This window comes from Equus przewalskii, chromosome 27 (genome assembly GCF_037783145.1).
Source record: "Equus przewalskii isolate Varuska chromosome 27, EquPr2, whole genome shotgun sequence".
NCBI classification, from domain to species: Eukaryota; Metazoa; Chordata; class Mammalia; order Perissodactyla; family Equidae; genus Equus; species Equus przewalskii.
The window spans coordinates 30,649,056-30,664,823 of NC_091857.1; the positions used below are offsets into that span (position 1 = coordinate 30,649,056).

General features: G+C 46.0%; 2 long non-coding RNA genes across 3 annotated transcripts; both read left to right on the plus strand.

The window, feature by feature from the left end:
• The first annotated feature begins 236 nt into the window (after positions 1-236).
• LOC103548981 (uncharacterized) lies at positions 237-3,666 on the plus strand. Its single transcript, XR_011533739.1, has 2 exons — positions 237-349; positions 2,287-3,666. It is a non-coding gene; the product is annotated as an uncharacterized lncRNA (long non-coding RNA).
• A 1,459-nt stretch (positions 3,667-5,125) lies between these two features.
• On the plus strand, positions 5,126-15,554 carry LOC103549194 (uncharacterized). Of its 2 annotated transcripts, XR_011533738.1 has the most exons (4): positions 5,126-5,911; positions 6,590-6,744; positions 9,554-9,688; positions 15,016-15,554. It is a non-coding gene; the product is annotated as an uncharacterized lncRNA (long non-coding RNA). The 2 variants fall into 2 exon arrangements; XR_011533737.1 differs by lacking the exons at positions 5,126-5,911; positions 9,554-9,688; positions 15,016-15,554 and adding an exon at positions 7,753-8,149 and having other exon boundaries at positions 6,010-6,744.
• The last annotated feature ends 214 nt before the right edge of the window (positions 15,555-15,768 follow it).

Here is a 15,768-nt window from a genome sequence, read left to right on the forward strand (position 1 = left end):
ATTTGGAATCAACATTTAAATTAGGTATGCTTTATGGGTTGATGTTATTTGAAAGCTGAATAGCTGATGTCAAAAATAGACTTCCCTTTCTTTCCAAAGTGTGGCAAAAATAACCACATGCTTTTCTTGGATTCCTGACTCTCACCCCTAAGGGTTTTCTTGTATAGGAACCAACAATTCCTTGGATGGAAACACTGGATAGGCTAGTCATTATTTTGAGATTTAGGAGATTGCAGATTCTTGGCAGACTGTGGTTGTTTTTCTAGAGTAGTAGGCAAGTAGTTGGACAAAAAGCAAGAAGCTGATCCATGTTGCTGGCTTTGGGTTCTTCGTGAACAAATGAGACAAGGTGAGTAGCTGCCCCGTTCACCCCATCTTCGTTTTGTGAAAAAAGGTTCTGGTGGCTGCAATCCTGGGGTGATCTTGATCTCCTGGAAAACAGCAGGTCCTTTTCCCCTTTGCCCTTGGGCTTGCCGGCCACTGAAGGGAAGACCCAGGCGATGTCTGCCTGTTGCCAGCACAGCCCGTCGAGGGGTTAGAAATAGTAGGATTGCTTGTGGAGGGAGAACAATCCCTCCATTGTCAGATTTCTTTTTTTCACTTTTCATCCAAACGCTGGATTGCTTTGTAGCACAGTTGGAGATACTGTGTTGAGGAGCCTCTGCTCATGGCAACGTTCCTCTGTTCGCTTTCTGCTGCTTCTTGCACTGGAAAATTCCATCCTTTAACACTGGGATTATATGTCACCATTGCTGAAATCATAGACAGAGTCCACTTAATTTGCTGCAAGCTGAGAGATAGCCAGAGAGAATGGGAGAAGCATAGCATTCCCTTGTATAAAGAGAGGATTGAACAAGGTCAGTGACCCAAAGAAACAGCAGGTCACAAACCCTCAGGGGGTCATGAAAATCTTCCCGGGTTTCCTGTCTTTAGGAGCAAAAACGCCTGTTTAAATTTAAAAAAAAGAAAAAAATTAAAACGTATTTAAGATTGGCCATGATAATTGAGCTGGGTGAAGACGCTGAGGGCTCATTATTCTAGTTGCTGCACTTTCGCCTATTTTTGAATATTTCCATGATAGAAAATTTATAGAAGGTATTTAAATACTTCTTTCATCACAGAACGATTCCGGAGCCCCCAAGTGGGTATCATGTAGCTTGCGCGGCAGGCAGGGCAGGCAGCCCAACTGAGCATGCTCTGAGCTGGCCTCAGTCAATTACTCTGTGAGGTGAACTCTCAATGCTTCTAGCCATTGGGCAGTTTCAAATGGCCTTTATTCTTAGCCATATGTTCTTTGGTCCATATCCTCAATGGATCATTTGTTAAAGACTAGAAGCATTAGCAACACAGATGCTGAAATTCATGTTAATAATTCAGTAAATTGTCTGATGATAGTCTTCACTTTATCTGAAAATGGTCTTTTTCTCATCAAAATCTATTCCTCCGATGATGCCCTTGGACCTCAGAAACTTAGTGTTACAGAAAGAAAAGACAGTGACAATTATGTCTAATTTGGGTTTTCATTTATAAAGAACAAATGATTGTACAGAAGTGATTATAAATAGCAGCTAGTTGATTTTTTTAAGCACAAAATATAAGAATTTCAGACATGAGGTCATGAAGGCAATTTTTGATGCCCCAACTCCTAATTACTTTCAGCCTATATTTTAATGTAAGCACCAAACAACTAACCCAAAATAACTCTTTTATTAACTTCCTCCCTGTATCTGGTGGCCTTGAAATGGTTATCATGAAATTTATTCTTTATTCACTGTTTCCTGGATCTTTTGGGTACAGAAATGGTAGAAGTTTCTAGAAATAGAGCATGTAGGCACATTGTAAGGTTTATGGGTTTTAAACACACCCTCCTGAAATTTGATGTTGATCTTCACATTCATTTAAATTTTTAAATATATTGAGTATTAAAGATTATACTAATATGAGGTTTATAATACATGTGGATAAAATATAAAATATTTTTTACTCCCAGTTTCTATATTTTCATAATACACCTTATTGGACATCTTCTATACGTGACTCTCACTTTCTGGCCCACCTTTGATGCCACCCATTGCCGGGGCAACAAGCTTTTTGCAGGTGTAACCAGATGGTGCCTCATTTCAGCTGCACCATAGGGCTCCCTTTCGGTCCTGGGCTTCTCTGAGATGGTATCTTGGTATATGTGTGTACAACCTGGAAATTGTGAGGAAGTCAACACCCCATGAGGAAACCCTCCAAAAGGGAATGGGAGTCTATGGGCTAATGCTTCCATTTTTCTTCCCTCAGGCTGAAAATTCTATGCGCATTCTACCCAGCTTCTTAGAAGGTCCTCACAGAAGATGAGATGGATCACGTGGCCACCTTCACTGCCTCCTTCCCCACTTTACTCCTTCCAGGAGTCTAGGGACTCCTGTCTGCTGGGATCATTCTCCAAAATAACCTTCCTTTACAGAAACCCTTGTCACAGGCTCTGTTTCCTGCGCGGAACCCAGACTGAGACACTAAAATGATACAATAGAATGAAGACATGAATGTGAATTGCTCAGGGGTTGGTTGGATTGTATATCTCTGTGAATAGGGTTCAAAGAGAAGTTTGGCAAACACTGGGCTAGATGACCACTGGCATCACAGCGTGTAGAATTAGAACCTTCACATCCCCATCCAGCTATAACAGGTTTATGAGTATCTAGGTCTTCCACGAAGAACAGTAGGAGAAGATCCCCAAGCCTCGTCAGACCTGTTGAATATCCATGAGTATGTGTGACATCCAGGAGAAACAGAAAACAAAACAAAACAGAACATTTTCACAAACATTCAGAACCCTACGATCTTGGGAGTCTTCTGCACTCTATAGTAGTAATAGATTATGTCCAAATCTGTTACAAATTATTAAACTGCAAGTGATGTTGGCCTATTCCAAGGAAACTGTTGGTCTCACTCTAGGGCATGCCTAAAGGTAAAGGAGGAGGAGACCCAAGGAGGGCTTTTTTGCTTCTGTCCTGATCCATCCCGGGGAAAGGTGGCCTTTGCGTCAGCCAGGTTGTTGGCTGGACTCTCGGGATTCTGAGAATCTAGTTACCTGCCTGTCCCTCTCTGTACCTGTATGATCTAGGCAAGTGGATCTCAAAGTGTGATTCCTGGATGAGACCATCTTTTTCCAAAGGCAAATTTTGTACTAGGAGGGAGATTAGAAATGCCAATTCTTGGGTCCCACCCGGATCTTCAACAATCTGTTCTGACAAGCCTTCCAGATGATTCTGATGCTGGCTCAAGTTTGAGAACGACTGTCCGAGGCCTTTTCCTTCTCACTTGGCTCGTGAGCTTTGGTGGCCTCCCATGTTGATTTCACACTCCTGCCCAGAGAACGGGCTCAGGGAACAAAAGATTACTAGGTGAACTGGGTGGGGGGTGAGAAAAGAGGCTAGAACTGTGTAGGTGCTACCCAGCCGACAAGCAGATTCCGTCCTGGACTTTGGAAGTCAGCTGTTTGGAATGTGAGCTGTTTTCCTAGGAATGGTAGATAGGTTCCCACGCCAGCACACAAAGGCATATTTAATCCTGAATCCAGCTGAAATAGCGCTGCGGCACAGTGAAATAGAGCAGATCACAGCGCTCCCGTAGTATTAGTCACCAATCAAAGCAGAATAAAGCAATAAATGAAACACAGAGATAGTATTTTGTTTATGCTAATATTGATGCTGGAAGGACAGGTTGATCTGCAGGCGGATGGAGAGGTAATTGGGGATTTGTCAAGATTATGAAGGAGTGGCTTGCCTTTCTCTTTAGAATGTCATGATACTAAATTCCTGTAGTTAGGTTTTCTTAAATGTGGTTCTAGACTGTTACCTTCTCTTTTTCTGAAGGCACGTTTCTCACTAAGAAAGAGAGAAAGAATTCTGAGACAAGTTGGCAAGAGTTGAAAAGGAGAGCGGAAAGGATAAGGGCATTAAAGACAATGTGGGTTTGTTTTTTTTATTAACACGAGCATCAACAGAGACAGAATTAAGTTGAGTTGTGAGCAATGAGGGATGGATCGTCAGAAGGAGGGTCAGAATTCTCTTCTGACAAAAGGGAGGAAAGAAAGCAGACAAAAACTGACTATACAGTTTAAGAACTGCTGTTCTGGAAAACGTCCCTCCCATTGTACTGCCCTTAGAATTGGCCCATAGTCACATTCCATGTCACCTTGTCCCCTCTCTGGCTACATGGGCAGCTGACCAGAGGCCTTGACAATGACCAATGATATGGCATAAGAAGGTGAGCTGGACCAATCTGATGTCCTCTTTTTCCCTCCCAGGCATTTGACCTCAGGAATACCCAAGGCGTTTGTTCGACCGTGACGGGAAGAGGTGCATGGCTGGCCGTGGACACTTGACATGTTCTCAAATCAAAGCTTCTAGTTAGGTTTCCTGTGGTGGCTAAAGTACTTTCTTTTTGGGTTCACTATGCATTTATTAACCATTCTATTTTTGTACCATACAAATTATCATTGCTGACGGTTGAATGGCTGGATTTGGAGAAATGTGGTAGCCCTAATGGAATTAATTAAGTGAATAATATTGCCTGACAAATGGCTCCGCGTACCAAAGAGGGCTTGAGACTTAATTACTGATGTCATTTATCTCTCTATTTGCACCCCAACAATAAGTGACTCGCTTCTCATTAACGTTGGATCATCTTCGAAAAGGAAAAAAAGTGGCCAAAATATCAAGAAAGAAAAAAAAATTGATGTCTTTGTTCCCCACTTCATTATCCTGATAAATCATAACAGACTCTGTTAATTAGATGGGCAGCTTTAACTGGCTGACTCCTGTCCAACAATTACCTCAGAAAGAAGGACCACTGGGAACATTTCCTTCCCTTGGGAGGACATGAAAGAAAGTCCATAACAGAAAAAGGGATCATTTCCCCAGCCGTGCTGGGGTCCACAGTGGTCAGTATGAATTTCTAGACTGAAGGGCTGGGGCTGTTGCAGAGATGTTGCTGATGCGTGATGGCGATGGTGGGGTGACCGACGCTGTCCTCTTAATCTAAGACTTAGGTAATGGTCCCCCGTGCCTCCACCTCCCCTGGGGAGATTAGAGCCTAATTAAACAGAGGAACAGGTGTAAGAGGGTTAGATTGAATCAGGCCAAATTAATTGCTGAGATTGGTTTTGCATTTGGTAACTGGAAACAATGAATTAACTACAGCCGGAAGACAGCTAATCCCTTGGTCTCGCTGCGACTGTGTATAAAACAGACTAGACTTGCTGGGAACACAAACAAAGGGGGATTTGACGTGAAAGTACAACGCATCTTTGCATGAGGAAGGCTGGGCAATGAGCCTTGCCACGCAGAGTGGCTATATGTGTCCCGGACTGCCTGCCTGGGACAGCCCTGGTTTATGCCTGTTGTTCCTGGAAAATTATTAATAGCACCCCCTTTGAGTCTAGAAAAATGCCCCGGTTTGGACTATCAATCAAATAGTTACTGTATTTCAACGTCAATTTTAAGCTGCCTTTTTCTTCTCTCTTTACCAGAAGAGTGGTGTCATAGGTTGAATTGTGTTCCCCCAAAAGACACTGAAGTCTTAATTCTCAGCACGTGTGGAAGTGACCTTATTTGGAAAATAGGGTCTTTGCAGATGATCAAGTTAAGATGAGGTCATCAATACTGGCCTAACCCAATATGACTGATGTCCTTATAAAATGGAGAAACTTGGACACAGAGACAGACGTGCACATAAGGAGAATGCCATGTGACAAGGGAGGCAAAGATTGGGTGATCTTTCTACAAGCCAAGGGGTGCCAAAGACTGTCAGCAAACCGCTAGGAGTTCCGGGAGAGGCCTGGAGCAGATCCTTCGTCTCAGCCCTCAGAAGGAACCAACCCTACGCACACCTTGATCTCGGACTTCCGGCCTCCAGAACTGTGAGCCGATACATATCTGTTGTTTCAAGCCATCCATGTGTGGTATTTTGTTATGGAAGCCTGAGCAAACTAATTCAAGCGGGTACTGGTTTCAAAGTGTCTAAAAACGCTCTCATTACTCTTGGGGTTTGTACAGTTCACAGAAATGAGCCATCTTGCTGGCCAAGGCTGCCGGCGGGGCTACTGTGAGAAGTCGGTCAGTAACCAATACCGATTTCTCAGCACCAGGCGCTGGAGAGATGGTGAAGGAGACAGATGTGGTTCCTGGCCTCCAGCAGCCAGCAGTCTGGTGGGAAGGGGAGGCAAGGAAGATGATCTTGTACTTAATCAGTTAAATATGAATATGTATTCAGTGTGCAGAGGACGGACCGACGAAGCACATCCTGGGGGAGGCACCCCAAGCTGGGCTGGAAAAAAAAAAGTCTCCCAGAGGAAAGGATGTCTAAGCTGAGACCTCATAAGCAAGGGTTATCTGGATTTTAAAAATGGGCTGTGGAAGGAGCAGGTGTGAAGGCTCTAGGGCAAGAGGAAGCAAGGAGCGTACACACATACCCAGAGAAATCCAAGAACAGAGCAGCTGGGGACGGCATAGTAGCTTCCAGTTCTTTTTCTCAGCCTTCATCTTCTCATTCATCAAAGGTTTACAGCACACTTACCATGTTCTGTCCCCCGAGCTAGGGGCTGGGGGATGCCCGTGGTGGAGACCAACACGTAAACTGCCCATCAAGCAGCTGATGGCCCAGGGCTGGGAAAAGAGATGGGAGCAGACGGAGAGAACAGAGCCACCAATTCTGTCAGGACAACTCGGAGCAGCGGAGGAAGCCAACTCTCAGGTGAATCTTGAGGAAAAGCTACATGCATGGGCTATGGGAGGGAAACGGGGAAACCAAAAATGTTAACCTGTGGTCAGAAGAAAAAGACCCTTCGGTCCCTGATCTCTCTGGCCAATAGTTTTCATGTGACTGGACTTGAAGAGGTCACATGTCACATCCAGAAACTTTAATTCTTTCTAAGTGTATAATGTGATTCTATTTCTCTGAAGCAGAATTTGAGTTGCAGCTTATCTAGTTTTCATTCAATGACATGGCAGGACGTTTCAGAACATTCTACAGAACACCTTTGTGATGGCTTCTTGTCCTTGAGGCCCCACGCCCAAATACTTGGACCTGGGTTCCCAGGACCTACCATGGACACCATCTTGAATTTAGGTTTTTCTCTCCTTGGCCAGAGTCTGAGGAAATAATGAAATCTATAGACTCAATCCATCCTGGGCATATATTTTTGAACTCTAGCTTTGGCAGTTCTTAGGTACAGCCCAATCAAAAGGGGCCATTAAGGGTGCCATTTTCAAGATGCATTTCTAGGTTGGATATTAAAGTCACTGTTTGCCGTCTCTAATTGACTTCAATTATCTGTCTCTTGTGGGCCCAGGACAGAAAGTTTTGGGAAGGCAAAACTAGGCTCTGATTTTTTAGGCATGGCATTTATTATGTAAGCGTACAGGTCTGCATTTCAAAATGAAAAAATAATAATAATGAAAGTTTCTCTAGGCTTCTTGTGTCCAAACCACTCTTGCAAAACCACCTCTGGATGAGCTTTAAGTGTCAGCAAATCAGAAACATGTGGATTTAATTTCCTTTGAAATACACTAGGGGGACAAGGGGGTAGCAGGGCTTGGCAGCCGGTTGCTTAGGGTTTGCCAAACCCCAAATACCTCACACTCTGTTAGAGCCGTCACGCTGGCCCCCAGCAGTCTCCACTGGCCAGTCCAGCCTCTGCATTTCTTGCTGTACCATCTAGGTTTTCTCCAACCATTATGCCATTCTCTTGGTCCATTTTAGCTGCCAGAAGGACGCTGTTAACACCACCCACATGCTTAACAGGACTTTGGAAGAGGAACCAGTACTGCAATGAGGTGTCAGGTTGGCTCCAGTCTTATCTGGATAAACAGGCCATCTTTGCAGTCATTACGGGACCTTTAAAACCCAAAGCAACTGTGCGAGAGGTCTTCCAACTTGATTTCTAGACGGGAAAATATTTTTCTTTTATGGTGGATGATGGTATCAGGTCCCAAATGTATTAGGTTTCACGTTCATCCAACAGCCGTGCATATAATGTGAAACATGTCCATACTCTGCAAAGACCACAGCCACCCCGCCATGAGGCTCCAAGGTAAATACGGGCCCACAGACCTCCTGGGGAAATAAAGGAGTTTCATTAAAGGAGAGGAGGCACACAGTTCAGTAGTTCTGATGGCTCCCCCAAACCCCCAGATTTTCTTCTCCTAATTTAAGAGTAGGGAAGTGCCAACAAGGTCTGTATCATCGTCTGGTCTGTTATTTTTCTTCCTTGATATTAATTCGTCTTTTATTCCTCTTATATTTTCTATGTGCAAAAGTCTCTTTTGCCTAAAATAATAATGTACATTAAATGCAAAGGGCAAATTGAACTTGAAGAAAGTGCTTTCTGCATCCAAAACCACAGAGGCTTTGGTGCCTGCTATGGGTCGCATATGTATATATGCTGATTCTTTTGCTATCCTCGAGTTACCAAAGAGGTAATGGGGGCAGCCCCAGAGAGACTGAGTAAGCTACAGATCACACACCTAGTAAGTAAGAAAGTCAGAACTTGACCTGGGCTGTTGGACTCCAGAAATGGCATTCTTTCCAGTACTCGAGGCTGCCTTTCACTCTACTGTGACGGTTCATTTTGTGTCAACTTGAACGGCCCACGGGGTGCCCAGATAGTGGGTCAAACATTATTCTGAGTGTTTCTGTGAGGGTGTTTCTGTGAGATTAACATTTAAATCAGTAGACTGAGTAAAGCAGATTGCCCTCCCCGATGTGGGGGGGCCTCATCCAATCAGTTGAAGGCATGGATAGAACAAAAAGGCTGACTCCCCCCTGATTAAGAAATAACTCCTCTTGCCTGACTGATTGAGCTGGGACATCAGATTTTTCCTGCTTTTGGACTTGAACTGAAATATCAGCTCTTCTCGGGTCCTGAGCCTGCTGACCTTCAGGCTAGAACTTCACCATTGGTTCTCCTCATTCTCAGGCCTTTGGACTTAAACTGGAACTACACCCTTGGCTCTCCTGGGGCCCTAGCTGGCCAACTCACCCTGCAGATCTCAGGACTTGTCAGCCTCCATAATTGCAAGAGCCTGTTCCTTATAATAAATTTCTCAGTCTATCTGTAGCTCTATTTATCCTAATGATTCTGTTTCTCTGGAGAACCCTAAAACACCCATTTCTTATGTGCTCTACCAGGCAACCCTGTGAGGTCGCTGGCTCAGGTACCATCATTGCTGTTTGCCAGGTGAGGGAAAACAAGACCTGGAAAATGACCATGAGTGTGTGCATGTGGAAACACACCTGCACATGCACATGCATGCACACGTGCACACCACACTTCACACATACTTCAGGACTAAGATCGGAATCCAGGTCTGCTCATTCCTCATGTGGTGTTGCTTCCCCAAGGCATCCACAGAGCAGCCACGGAGAGCAATGCGGGGTCACTTGAAGGAGTCATTTATCTCCAAGTCCTTCTTCACGCAGAAAAATCTGCCTCTGAGTATTGGGTGTATAGAGGAGCCTCTGCGATTTGTTTATTCTTTGAATTGCATATTGTAAGTTCCAGCTCCAGGAAACAATGCCACAAGGAAGTAATCAAACCTCTTAAGTTCCCACCTGGAGACAGCGAACACAGGGAAAGGATCCTTGAGAGTAATGTTGCCCTCCAAACAACTGGCTGCCGAGCGCACACAAATATCTGGTTAGTAGAATTTCTGTCTGAGCGAGGGCGTCTCATGATCCTTGTGAGCGGGTGTAAACTCCAAGGCCATTCAATGTATCAAGACTATTATACAGGTTGGCTGGGTGGTGCAGCAATTAAGTTCACACGTTCTGCTTTGGTGGCCCGGGGTTTGCTGGTTCAGATCCCAGGTGTGGACCTACACACTGCTTATCAAGCCATGCTGTGGCAGGCATCCCACATATAAAGTAGAGGAAGATGGGCAGGGATGTTAGCTCAAGGCCAGTCTTCCTCAGCAAAAAGAGGAGGATTGGCAGCAGATGTTAGGTCAGGGCTAATCTTCCTCAAAAAAGAAAAAGAAAAAGACCATGGACAACTATCCTAGGTGAGTATGCCATCTATTTTTACTTTCAAGGCTTTCTGTTTGATGAAGCCACGCCTGCCTTGGGGTTAAGAAGGAATTGCATTCTCCCCCCATCTCTCTCGCCTTCACGGTGTCCACTCTGGCCATCTAGGGCAAGAGCTGGGCTGTTAACCACTGAAGATGCAAGCCGACTGTCCACTGAAAACGAAGGGAACACTGGTGAGGGAACGTTTGCACAGAACATCTTCGACTGCTCCTCTCAAGTGGCCCGAAGTTCAGGAGCAGGTGGCTGTGGCCTTCTACCGCTGTTCCCAAGTAGCAGAGAGGCATCATATTCTGGGCCACAAGAGCCCCGCATAATCCTCCCAACTCCCCCTTCTCCAGCCTCCCACAGGCTTTTGTGTGTTGAAACGTCTGCAGAAAACGGATGGGGCTTTGCGCATCCACCTGAGATATGCAGCTCCCCAACACACTACCTCTGCTTCTGCAGCAGCCAAGAAGCTGGTGGCCGAGGAGGGTGGCCGGGGAGGAAGGGCTGGGACTAATGCTGCCAAGTGGGGACAGCAGGTGGGACCTGGTGCCGGACAGCAGGGAGCTTTGGTTTTAGTTAATGGCATTTGGCAAGTCCCCAGCTGGGAACAGTGACTACAGGGATGGGATCCTTGGACTGGATAAGTGAATGGGGTTCATTGTGGTCAAGGGGACAGAAAAGAGTTGTCATCCTTTGACTGAGAACCTTCCGTCTCTCCCAACCTCCTTGTCATAGAACAATATCATTTTCAAAAGGTCTGGTTTGGGGCTTCACAGCGTGAACGCGTTGCTGTGAGCAGCAGAAGAGAAAAGAGCATTTTTCCTTTAAAAAATGAGCCTCAGACTCACTCGTTCTGCCTGAAGCCAGAAGCTCCTGACTTCTGCCGGCTTCCCTCTGATGGAGAATGGGTGCTTCATACTTTGCAAGGCGCCGCTCTTCTCTCTGCTGGTTGGGTAAGCTCCTGTAAGCGGGGCTGAACAAGAAATGCCATTTCTCGTGGAAATAATTTCATTTCCACTAAACCCACACATGGGCTTGTTTTCGGAGCGGCTCAGACATGCCGGACAACATACTCTGAATCGAGGGGGGAAATGGAGACAGTTGAAACATTTGCTATGAGGGAAGGAACCAAGCAAAGAGAGCTGTTCATTAGCATTGACCTTGGAGATGGATGTCACGTAACACTGCGGTTCAGGCCTCATTATCTGCTGAGGGGCAAGCAGGGCTCCCGTGCGCTGTTTTGTAGCCATGATCCTCTCCCACAGGGAGCTTCAGTATCAGATGCTGTTCCCAAGCAGGCCGGTGCATTTGATGGGTCCTGGCACCGCTTGGTCACGTTCCATCTCAGCAGAGTGGTCCTTGCGAAGCAGCCAGCCCCAGTGCCATTGGTAACGCCACAGAATAACATATACTTGACTGTGTAAAACTGATGGCTTTCTACCTGGTGCCCTGCTGGGATATTTCCAGCCTGCAAAGGGATCTGATCGCACATTGGATTTAAAGTAGCCTTTACGAATATTAATTCAAAGTGAACTCTCCTAAAAAAAATACAGATGCCTAGCCCCACCCCAGATCAATGAATTAGAATCACCCTAGAATGGGGCCTGCGCATTAGAACTTAAAACAGCTCCTCAGATGGGAGCTTCTAAGGGGCAGCCAGGGCCGAGAACTCCTGAACCAGAGAAATGACAGCTCTCTCTCTTGGCTGTGTTTTCTGAGATTTCTGGGTCTCTATGGCTTTCTGCTGGTGGCACTGTGACATTCATAGGTGTGGGTTAAGCGCCACGGGAGAGTGCTCATGCTCCTGGGAGGCAGTTTCACTGTTTACGGGCCCTGTTGTTAGGGAAACAGGCATCGCCATGTGCTAAGGCCACCTGGTAGGTGGACACACACACTCTCTCTCAAACGCTCTTTGTAGGTTGAAAGGCCTGCACACTGGTCACCGGGCTGGGCTTGCAGGGTGTCCAGCAACCATGGGAGCTGCAGTCCCACGACCTCACTTTCCACTCTGTGGAATGTATCTCCCTTGTATGCCCACTGATGAAAAAGGTACTTAATTTACGTCACTGGTGTTACAAACTCTTTCATCTTATGACCCTCGGGGACTTTGATAAACGCCCTATAAATGCCACACCCCTAATTGTTTGTAGGCCATGACCCAGTCCAATTATGACAAAAAGGTTTACAAGAGATGCTTGACTGGAAGGCCACAGATAGGCTAAAAGTAAAAGGACGGAAACAGATGAACTGTGCAAACTCAAAGTAGAGAAAGATGCTGTGGCTCTCTCAGGATCAGACAATGTGGGCTTCAAGAGAAGGAGGATAGACAGAAGTCACCCCTCCAAACACCCGCTTCCATCCCCTTCTCCCCCCTTCTCCCTGCCGCCACTGCCTTAGCATGGGGTCCTTCATGCCCTGAGGTTCAGCTGCATCCGCCGGGACAGGAATCTGGGTGCGGGTGCTGGGGTGCCCTCTGAGGTCTTCCAGCCTCCCCAGCTCCCGGCAGCTCCTCCTGCGCCGCCCTGCTCTGTATTCCTTCTCGCTTGTTCCCCGTTCTCCTCGCTTGTTCCCCCTTCTCCTCTCCTCTTCCAGGCCCTTGGCATAATCTCATCTAGGGACTTGGCTTTTGCAAAAGCAGGGAAGACTCTTTCCAGCTGGCCCACATCCCCGAGGCAAAGAAGTGTGAAGCTTGGCTACCCACTGGAAATTGGTGTGGGTGGCGAATAAAGGGACCCAAACTCAAATCAGTATTTTAACAATCGACCCTTACAATGCCCTGGCGTTTTCCCCGGCGCCCACAAGTGGCACTCATTGTTCCTGCCCTGGACGTTTCCAGTCTCTTGGTCTTTTTGGACAATAGCTGCAGAGGTGCTTGGCTCTCTTATCGTCCCCCACCCCAGACTTTACCCCGTTGAAGGCGGCCCTCACTTTTTGCAGGGGGCTCCCAGCTCACCCAGGAATCTCATGTCGAATGGAGCAGGATTAAGTTATTCCCTCTGCAGCAGCATCTGCGCAGAGACTTGGCTTCAAGACCCAATCTCCCCTGGGCATGTTTGCCAGCCTGACCCTCCTGCGTGTGCAGAGCTCCTCTTCAGGGCAGAAAGCACTTCTCACTCAGCAGTACAGAGGTCCTCTCTCTTAGAATGAAATTGCTCTGAGAGGGCACCTGGGAGCTCACTCCTCAAAGTAGGTCTGCGGACCAGCAGCACCGCACCGGGCATCCGGGAGCTTCTCGGAAAGGCAGATTCTCAGGGGCCCCCAGACCTCTTGCATCAGAATCTGCATTTTAATAATCCCAGGTTATTAGTGCACAGGTAAAATTTACAAAGTACTCCTCGAGCGCATTCCCCTCACACTGATAATGAATCAAAACAAGCCTGTATTTACAAAATATTTTTAAACAATTAAGGAAAAAATCATGAAAACTTTTGCTTATCAAGGTAGCAAAGAGTAGAAATAAAAAGATTATACCAATGTTTATGTGAAGGAGATACTTTTTTATTAGACGCTGCTGGTGGGAAGGTCAATTAGTACAAGGTTTCTAAAAGGCAACTTGTTTGAGAAGTCTTGGAAAGATCCTCAGCCAAAGGAATAATTTCATTTCTATGACTTGACCTTAAGTTAAAAAGTAGGGTGTGATGTAGCTTTAAAGATACAATGAAAAGGATTTTCAGACAATGGTTTAGCTGTTTTTCTAATCTTCCTCGCTAACAGAATCCCAGTTTTGTGGGGAGGCGGGGAGACGGGGAGCAGCGTGCTTAGCTAAAAACCTTTTCTGGACTCTGGGCAAAAGGATGGACAGTGAGGTGTAAGCACAGGTCACTGGGAGGCATCTCCAGGAAAACTTGATGAGGGCAATCAACTCAGTTACCAGCCCCCTTCTGACCTATGACCTCTGCCCCCTCTTCCCCTGTATCCTGCCTGGAACTCTGATGGGATGTTGGAGATCCATTACCCACTGACCCGATGTCAGCACTGTCTCCTTCCAGACTTTTCATTATATGAGAAAAAGAAAACCCTAATTTGTTTAAGTGATTGTGTCTCAGGAGTGTGACATTTGGATTTGAACACAACTCCTAACTTACATGCAACCTAAATGTCCAAAAACAGAGGCTTGATTAATACATTATCATTTATCTGCACAATGAAATGCTTTACAGCATTAAAAAAATCACTCAGAACTGTGGTTTCAAATTATTTCTAGCAGTGGACACTTCCTCTTTTTAATATTCAGTCTTTCATAGAATCCTAGTATATAGAACTGTTAACAGTAGACTATTCTCTTTTTTTGGTAAGAAAGACTGGCCCTGAGCTAACGTCTGTTACCAATCTTCCTCTATTTTGTATGTGGGACGCCGCCACAGCACAGCTTGATGAGTGGTGTGTAGGTTCGTGCTTGGGATCCAAACCCATGAACCCCTGGTGGCCGAAGCAGAGCACATGAACTTAACCACTATGCCACTGGGCCGGCCCCAAAAGTAGACTATTCTTGGTGAACTGGGGGTAGGAATTCATAATCTTCTCCTTCCACCTGCAAAATCTACTCTCTTCTGTAGGGGCCCTGAAATGCCTTCATTGGTCTCTAGAATTTGGTAAAACAATAGAAAACAGTTAGAAAAACATTGTTGTTGTGATCTCTTGACCTACGTGAAAAAAATATTCATGAGATCTTGTTAAGCAAAAAAAAACCCAGTTTACTAATCACATTACGGTATGATCCAATTTTATATTTAAAAATATATATAAACACTAGCTCTCCCAGGCTTCACCAGTTTTTGGAAAAAAATGAAGTCACATGAATTGTAATTGTTCAAAATCCCTTGGCTGGTGGCCGTCATTTGAGAAATGGTAGCACCTTCCTCCTCAATCTCCCCCAGCTATCTCTGAAGGGACTGGAGGGTGTTTCCCACCCGTTTGGACCAGGATCCCTCAAATTCTCGCTCTGGCTTCTAGGTTTCCATCACTTGCAGAGGTGCGTGAGGACCATCCCAGCCCCGCTCTTGCCGCGGGTGCCTCTGAGAGGTCTGCCCCAGATGCCTGCCTCATGCTCACTTTACTGCAAACACTTGCCTTGGTCCTGTGCTGCGTGGGGTCATGCTGGTTTCTGCAGAGAACTAGGAAGATGAACAGGGGCTGTTCCATGGGGCTGAACTGTGGCTCAAGGGCAGGCTGGGGACCAGAGGCCATGCCAGTGGTCCTGCTGACCTCATTTCTACAGGCCTGCCTGACCCCATGCCTCCGTGCATCCAGCATCAACCTCCCAGCTCTCTCCAGCCCCAGATGAGCTTGTGGGGACCCCAAGTTCATCATTCTCAATTGGTCCCCCATACATGTACACGTATACACGTGCAAGTATCCACTGGAATTTAAAATTTTAATAGTAGTAACTTCTGAATGGCAAGATTGGGGTGCTTCAATGTTTTAAATGTTTTTCTTGCTTACTTGTGTTTTTAAAATTTCCACAATAAACATGTATTACTTGTATTGAAAAACTTAAGATGCACCTGAAATCAGTTACGGCTCCAATCACTAAATACACTTAATTGCTTAGTTCACTTAAATGTGAGTTTCCTGCCACCCAAGGCAAGTATTTTACCTGTGTTAATGTTAGAGGGGCAGAGGTGGGAGTGGGGAGGGGCGGGGTGGCAGGATGGCAGGAGGGGGAGACGTACCATAGGCAGAAAAAAAGTCATGTGGAACTGTGGT